This window comes from Triticum urartu, chromosome 5, assembly GCF_003073215.2.
Source record: "Triticum urartu cultivar G1812 chromosome 5, Tu2.1, whole genome shotgun sequence".
Taxonomy (NCBI): Eukaryota; Viridiplantae; Streptophyta; class Magnoliopsida; order Poales; family Poaceae; genus Triticum; species Triticum urartu.
This window is the reverse complement of record NC_053026.1, coordinates 313,209,448-313,218,230: the sequence shown is the minus strand read 5'-3', so window position 1 is coordinate 313,218,230 and position 8,783 is coordinate 313,209,448.

The following is an 8,783-nucleotide window of genomic DNA, read 5'->3' as shown; positions in this document are numbered from 1 at the left end:
GACGTGCGGAACACGGCGATGGACGCCATCCTCTCGTCGGTGAGGGTGGAGTGCCCGCACAAAGGTTGTGGGCTCTACGTCACTTACCACAAGCTCGCCGATCACCAGAGCATGTGTCTGCTCGCGCCCTACAAATGCCCCGTGCCTGTTCGCGGCTATGAAGGCCCACCGCTGGCGCTCTCCCACCACATCAGCACCATGCATCCCATGCCTGTGCACAGGATCTAGCAAGGTGCTCAGCTGCAAGTGCCAATGTCAGAGCCATGGATCTTGCTGTTCACGAAGGAGGACGGCCGCGCATTTTTCTTGGTCGACGGCATACTCGATAACGGGGCGCCTATCACCATGTCGGTCGTCTGCATCAGAGCGGGGGCGTCCCCACTACCGCACTACACGGCCAAGCTGTGGGCGAACGGCCCGCCGGGGGAGCCCAATGCAAGACTGATGCCGTCAAGGTGGAAATCAAGGTGACAAGTAGCAAGGATCCCGGCGACGTCGCCGTGCAGGAGTTGACCTTCTTCACAGTTCCGCCCAAGCTGCTGGCTGGGGCTGGGTTGTCGAAGACGGTGTCCCTCCACATCCATATTGACAAGCTCACCTCCTAAATGATTCTACAATGCCTTATGTTTATCTTAGTAATATTCTAATATAGGGGTTAGCTCGGCCTACTTTAGCTTAAGAGATGGTGGGTCTTGGTGGCGATGCAGCAATTACTTTGACATCAGATCATCAGATAAAGTAATTTCCAACAGTCGAACGGATATTTTGTGTCTATTGGATATAAAGATCCTTTGGGTAAGAAGTATAAGCAGCTTATATGCTTGTTTAGGACTATTTGGATCCCTGAGTTAGAGCTAGTTTGGGCTAGTTTGGGCTAAAATAGCTTCAAAGTATCCAATAGGAGGGGTTAGTTTGAGCTAGTTTTCTCTAACCCAGCTAAAAAAACTAGCCCGGTGGAGAGGTGCTAATTGGGTTACTTCTCCTGGGGCCCACTAAAAGAGAACTAAATAAAATGTCCCCTGCCCACACCAGATCCCTCCCTCCCGACCCCCCTCACACGACTCCTCTCTGTTCCCCATCGCATTGCCTGCCCAAGCACCGCTCGCCCTCTCCCTCCTCCGACCGCCCTCTCGCTGCAGCCTCTGATGCCCTCCTCCGGCCGCCGTCGCCCTCCTCCGGCCGGCCTCTCCCTCCGGCCTCTGAGGCTCAACCCACTCCCCCTTCACCGGTCGTCTCTCTCCCTCTGTCGTGCGCGACGGTGGCACATCTACCAGGGAGGTCGCGAGAGGGGTGAGTTCGTTCGCTCCTTCTCTGTCTCACAGTCATACCATCGATCTTGCTCGCTCTAGCGCTGATTCTGATTTGGAAAAGTAGATCCTGATTAAACTTGGTATAGATTTGTGCTGCACGCATGGAATTGTTTGATACTGCTTGAGGAGGTAATAAATCTTTCTAGATGCCCAAAGATTCAGTTCACCTTTTTAGGTATTTCAATTTCAAGCTTGCATTATTTCTAGAGGCCCAAAGATTCGGTTCGTAGCCGTCGGCAAGCGGCCCTGCTACCCATGCCGGTCTCGACCTCAACTCGCAAGCGCCAGCGTCAGAGGGGTTCCCGGGGCTTGGGCTCTACTGAGCCTTCCTCCACAGCGATGATGACGAGCTCCTCCCTGGGCGCATCAGGGGTCCGGGCTCCCTCCCTATCGTTAATGCCTTTCGTGATTTGTAAGCTCATGCTTTGTTTCATGGATTGTAATTGTTTTGTGAAGCTTGATCGACGACTTGTATGTTTAAGTGGGATATCTCATTTGTATGGAAAAAATAATATTTTTCATGTTTTCCATGCTTGATTTCTAAAGATGGTTCATTTATGTCAATTGTGAGCAGGAGGAGGCCGCACAAGAGCCGGCCACACCAAGTCCGACAGGAAATAGTGTCCAAAGTAGTCAAATGATTGAGAAAGAGCATTTATGTTCAATCTAACCCTACCATCCAAACACCTCTTTGGTTACAGTTAGTTCAGGGTTAGAATCTAACCCTAACCTCTAACTGAGTTAGAGTATCGAAATAGGGCCTTTTTTCAGGAAGTGTTGCATACTTGTGCAAGTTGATGCCACACATGAAAGTAGTAGTACTACTAGTAGTACTCACCCACTGCGCACCAGGCAGACGAAGCTCATGTCGTGTTGGTGCCGTGTGCGGCCCGCACACTAACCAAAACCTCGCGCCTCCAGCTTAGCCGCTGTGTTTTAAACTTCTCAATCTCAAGGCCAAGGAGCAACAGGAACCTATAATAGAGCCAATCGGATGGTTGAGAACACTACAATTCGTAGCTACAGATGTGTGTGTGAGAGAGGACGAGTGCGTGTGTGCACCTCTTCTCTTCGTGTATAACATACTAAACTCGTAGTAGAAATGTATGTGGGTGGCATCGACCTAGGGAGCTAGAGATGGTGCGTGCGAGAAGTCCCGAGAGACTAGGTGTGTGTGTGTGTGTGGGAAAGAGTGAGAGAGATGATATGTGTCGATGTAATGCATGTGAAAAAAATACTAGTCTCACTACAAAAAAAATACACTTCCATCATGATACGTGTTTGTCACAGTAGGCCACGTTTTCTGTCATGCATGTACATCCATGACAAATTTATGATAGAAACAAGATAGTCATACCTGTGCTGTCGTAGAAGTGTTCCATGACATTACCAAAATTATCATCACGGAAGTGTCCACTTCCATGATGATAAATCGCGCGTCACAGAAGTGCTTTCGTAAAGGGTGACCGACACGTGGCATCCACCGTAATGGAACACTATTAAGCTATCAGGTCCGGTTTTGGATCCGATAACCCATTAACAGCCCCGACCAATTGGGATTTTCCACGTGTAAAATCATCATTGGCTGGAGGAAACACCTGTCGGCTCACCGTTAGGACAGATGTCATCCACTCATTAGACCCAAAGCGCATATGATACGTCAACACGTGGCATGGCCCAACAGAGGCCCATTCCTGTGAAAAGGCTGGCCCGTTTGACTTGGTCAAAAGGTGGCGGGCCGGCCCACGGCAAGCCTGTTAACGGCCTGTTCGCATATAGCCCATTTACAGCCCCCTAACCCTGGGCCCGTTTACGGCCTCTCCGAATTAGGCCATGTAGCATGATCTGGGCCGTCCAATATAATTCTAGCCCATTTTAAATTCTGGCCCATGTATGGCCCATGATGTCTTTTGGCCCATATGAGGCCCTTAGTAACCCTCGGCCCATTAACGGCCCGTGGTAAAACTGACCCGTAATGAACAGTGTAGCACTTTATACCCATTAATGTCCCATTATTCCGTTGGGCCGTTTCCAGCCCATGTTATCTTTCGGCCTTCTCAGGGCCCATTTATTCTTGGGCTCATTTCCAGCATTCGGTTACTTACGGCCCATTACTGTCATTTTCTGCTTGTTGGCCAAATTCAGCCCGTGCTTTCAGTCGGCTCGTTTGTGGCCCGTTAATACGTTGGGCCGTTTTCATAGCGTCATCAAATACGGCCGATTAACGATGGCCCATTATGGTCGGCCCATGAACGGACGATTCCAACTCTAGCCCGTTTACGGCCATAAAGCGGTATGTTACTGGCCCATGTTTGGGAAATCGATCATACGGCCCGTATAAGGCCCATTGATCATACGACCCATAGAAGGCCCATTGATGATACGTCCCATAGAAGGCCCATTGTTTCTACGGCCCATAGAAGGCCCGGTGTCACTAAAGTAAATATGTAGCCCATGGTTATTGTGGCATAGTTTTTAAAAATAGGTTATTGCGGCCACTAGCAAACTGCGGGAAAAGAACATCACTGACTACAAGCAAACAAATAAACAAGACAACAAGGAAATAAATAAGCAAGCAACTTACGCTAGGCTATCACGGCTATTACACATATTACATCCACTGGGCAACAAAGTTTGCCACCAGTGCAAATATAGGGAACAAAGCAGCATAGCATATACACTTATTGTCAAAGTTGGCGACCAGTGCAAATAAACGCCGTAGCAAAACAAGTCCAGAACTGAAACCACTTCATAAGATCTCAAGAAACAATATCCTGGGTACCCATAATGCTGGCAAGATGCTTAGAAAGCTTATTAACTTTCTCTTGTTTGGCGCTTAAATCCTCCAGCGCTTGCTGTTGCACCAAAAAGTATGCATCTGAATTCTGCAGGGAGTTCCTCAGTCCTTCAGCTTCCTGTCGCAACACATCTGATCGATGTCTTTCAACTTGAAGCTAAGACTCAGGAAGACGAACTGATTCAGGCAGCGAGTTCGAAGAGCTTGTGCCAGCAGTAGTGGCCAGTAACTCGAACACTATATCAAGACAGGACTTCTGGGTTCTCTCACTGTCGTCAAGGTAGTTTTTATCAGCTTTCTTGGAGACCAACAGGGATGTCTCACTATCTTGAACCTTATCTACATTACTTCCTTCACCATTGCATAATGGGGTATTGTTCTCCAATATTTTGTCTGCATTCTAAAAGAGAAACAAGCAGACACGTCACAGGTTTACCATGTTGTATATGAAACTCATTTTGGTAAATCAGTTCAGTAGTAAAGTGCATAGGATAACAGCATGAAAAAAACATATATCTATGTACCATGGTCACTTTATGGTCTATATCATTCTAGTTTTTGTTGCCAAATCAAGATAGAGAGACCGTTCAAATAATATTTGTTCAAGACAAAGCAGAATAGATAGAATATAAGTGTGGGAAACTATAGAGGGACTTGTAATGTGCATGACATGAGAACATAACTGTTTATTCAATTGAAACTGAAATCAATATAGAGCAAGTTACAACAGCAAACCAGTTAACGAAACAAGTTTAAAACATACCTGTTGCTCCATTGGAGTTTCAATTCCATCCTTCAAATTTGAAAATAGTTGGTCTGAGTAAATACAGTGATGCATGAGCAAAGGAGTATGAACCATAGCTACATAACCTGACCTGAGAACAATTCTTCTTCTCCTTTAAGCATTGAGTTGGGATTCGGAGTGGTGGTCCTCATGCTTTGGGCACTGCAGTTCCCTTACTAACTGCTCGTGTTTGGGTGCTCTGTGTTGGAGACGGTACCGTGTCAACTGGAACTGGGTTACTATCTGCCGGGGTTGGGGTTAGAAGGGGTGTAGCTGGTTCTTTGTCCAGCTGGGTAGGGGTACAATCTGCGAGAGTTTGGGTTATGTGTGGTGGGGCTGGTTCTTGGGGAAGTACAACCGTGGTTCTATCTGCATCACCTGGTAGCACTATGTTTTCTGAAGACCGTGTTGTTACTCCCTTAGATACTGCCATCACCCTCTCCAATTCAAATGGCTGATAAACAAGGAAAGTAATTGAATGCACAGACATTGTATGATAGACAGGTGTAATGGATAGTGGGGAATAAAAGAGGGCATGAAATAATTCACATTTATGTTTTCTAACCAAAGCAGGATAGCATGACACAATTTCACATATATGATGGCTAACTAAATAGGATAGCCAGATACAATTTCACATTATGATGGCTAACTAAAAAATATGGAAAGACATAGTTCAAAATATGATGACTATGTAAACAGGATGACATGATATAACTATATAATGTGTTTATTAAATAGGTTATCATGCCATAATTCACATACATGCCGCCTATGGAAACATGATAGCATGATATAATTCCTGGATAGAATGACATAATTCAAAATATGATGACTGTAAACACTAAACAGGATGAGATGATATAACTATATGATGTCTTTATTAAATGGGTTGCCATGCCATAATTCAGATAGATGTTGTGTATGTAAACATGATGGCATGAGGTAATTCAAGTATATGATTTATATAGTAAGCAAGTAAGCATATGGCAATCCATATATGATGTAAAAACTAAGCAATGCAAGACAACATGCATGACATGGGTAATATAACCCTAACAAGTTTGAGCATAGACCTCAGAGGGGAAATAGGACTAGTCATCAGTCTCTGAATCCTCCTCTGAGGAGCTCTCTGTATCCAGCAAGATGTCTGCTTCAGCAAGTAGCATTGTCTGCTCTGAATACCTTGTTTTCACTCTAGATACATCCATCACCGCTTCAAATGGCCGATGCATAGGAAGAGTAGTTGAATATACAAACGTTTTCGACAAATGGAACACGTAATACAAAAAATGATAGCATGATATAATTCACATACATGATGATTGGCTCAACAGCATGGCATTGAATAATTCACATATATAATTCCTTTGCAACAAGATAGCATTGCATAATTCACATATATAATGTCTTGCAACAAGATGGCAATGCATAATTCACATATATGGTAATTAGACACTAAACAGGCGGCATTCACACAAAGCATGTCTAAACTAATCAAATGACATCGCAATGCAAGACACCATACGCACGATATGAGCAACATAACCCTGCCAAGTTAATTAGAGCATACACCTCGGGGGAGGGGGAATAGGACTGGTCATCTGTCTTTGAATCCTCCTCTAAGGAGCTATCCGTAACTAGCGAGATATGCGCTTCATCAGATAGCATAGTCTGCTCTGAAGACCTTGTTTTCACTCCAGAATTTTCCATCACCGTGTCAAATGGCTGATGCACACGAAGAGTAGTTGAATGTAGTAACATTGTTGACAAATGTAATATGTAATGATAAAAAAGGATGGCCTGATATAATTCACATATAAGATGATTGGCTAAGCAGGATGGCATTGCAAAATTCACATATATGATGCCTGGCTAAACAAGATGGCATTGCATAATTCACATAGACGATGAATCAACTAAACAGATGGCATTCAGACAAAGCATGTATAAACTAAGCAGTTGACATATTTGATGTATAAAGTAAGCAATGCAAGGCACCATATGCATGATATAACCAACATCAGCATGCCAAATTAGAGCGAAGAACTCATGGGGTAAATAGGAGTGGTCTTCTGCTTCTGAATCCCCCTCAGAACAGTTATCTTTCTCTTGATTACGATCCGAAATGGGTGGGGGCGGGCTTCCTTTGCGCCCACCATGGAGCGACGTCTGCATGCAATTTTATTGCCACACAAGGCCCGTCTCTTTTGATCTACATGTTCAGTTCCATTGTGTACAATAACTGACATGCATAGGAATAAAACATAGTGAGATTACGTAAGGAGTGCATGCACAAATCCAGAGTGATGGTAGCAAACTGTGGATAGACCCAAAACTAATGATAGCAGACATATAATAGCTTTAGTTAAAAAATACAGATAATGGCTCCTTTAATGTTTGTTTGCACCGGTTGGGGATATAACTATCAGTTATGACCCGCCCAGGAGGGGCTGGGTCAGCCCCAATGGCGGGTCACAAAGGAAGCCCGCAAGACATTCAAGGCGATAGTTTGTTAAATCTTATAGAAGGCCTGAAAGCCTAGAGGCGGCTTAAGGCCCAATATTGTAAACCGCCGTATATAAGGAAAGACTTGTAAAGAAAGGCATGTAAAAGAAGTCACCAAGCCAGACACGATTTATGAGCCGGCCGGGACTCTGTAGGCCACCAGGCGTCAACCCGTGTATATAAGGGGATGACCCAGTGGCGTCTTAGGGCAAGAAATAAGAGATCGATAACCGAGCCGGCGAGTTAGCCTCTTGGTGATCGAAACCCCAGAAATACCAACACAACAAGACGTAGGCTTTTACCTTCATCATAAGGGGCCGAACTAGTATAAAACCTCCCGATTAACCCCTTTAAGCTTCGTAGTTGCGATGGCCCTATGATTAAGTCCTTCCACTAGGACATCTGCCATGACAATTCCACAATAGTTGGCGCCCACTGTGGGGCCAGCGCATGGTGGATTTGAGTTCCTGAAGGGCAACTTCGAAGGGCTCAAGGGATACCCTGTAGGCCGGATGACCAAGAGTCGTCGCGCCAAGCTCTACATCAACGACGAAGGCTGGGGCCCCGAGGTCGGCTCAATCGAGTACGGGTACCGGGTCCCCTTCAGCGGAATTCATGTCTTCATCGGCTGGATTGGCGAGTCGGGCCCTGAGCCGGACGTCCACAGCAACCTCGTCGAAACGGCTTAGCGCGCAAGGACCACCCGTGTTCAATCTGTTGTGAAGCATGCTTTCGTAGGTTGCGTCCACGGCGGTGAATACTCTGAAGGATCGGTAGATGGCGGTGAGACGGCCGTCTGTTCTGACGCTACAACATCAAAGGGCGAGACAAACTCTTTGTATTAGCTGCAGGATGGCATGCTCGGGGGCTGTTTCGATGGCAGCAGTATTTCGGACCCCCTTGAGCCGCCGAATTGGGTCGGAGTCTTCATGGCAGGAACACAGCCCGGGAAGAACTCCACAATAGCAGTGGCAACAACTACCGGGTCGGCCGCAGCCGGGTCAGGAGACCCTGTGCGCCCCCCGGCTCAAATTCTAATGGACCTCATGGATAAACTGAAGACTCTGTTGACTGCCGTGGTAGAGCTGTTAGATAAAGCCCAACATGATGCAGAGGTGGCACGCGTACATGAAGAGATGGTACAAGCTAAAGAAAATATAGCAGCAGAGGAGGTCAGGATGGCAGCGGAGCGGGCAGCTTTGGACGTTCGTGCTCAACAGCTTCAAGCGGAGACTTTCCGGCTCTCGGTGGATCTGAACGCGTCAAATGAGGTCATGAGAAGAAGGCATCAGAAAACTCAGTCATGTCAACCTCTGACACTTGATCCTAGGAACCTTTTTCATACACCCGGGGCTGGGACAAGCAACCCGCCGGAGGAAAATCG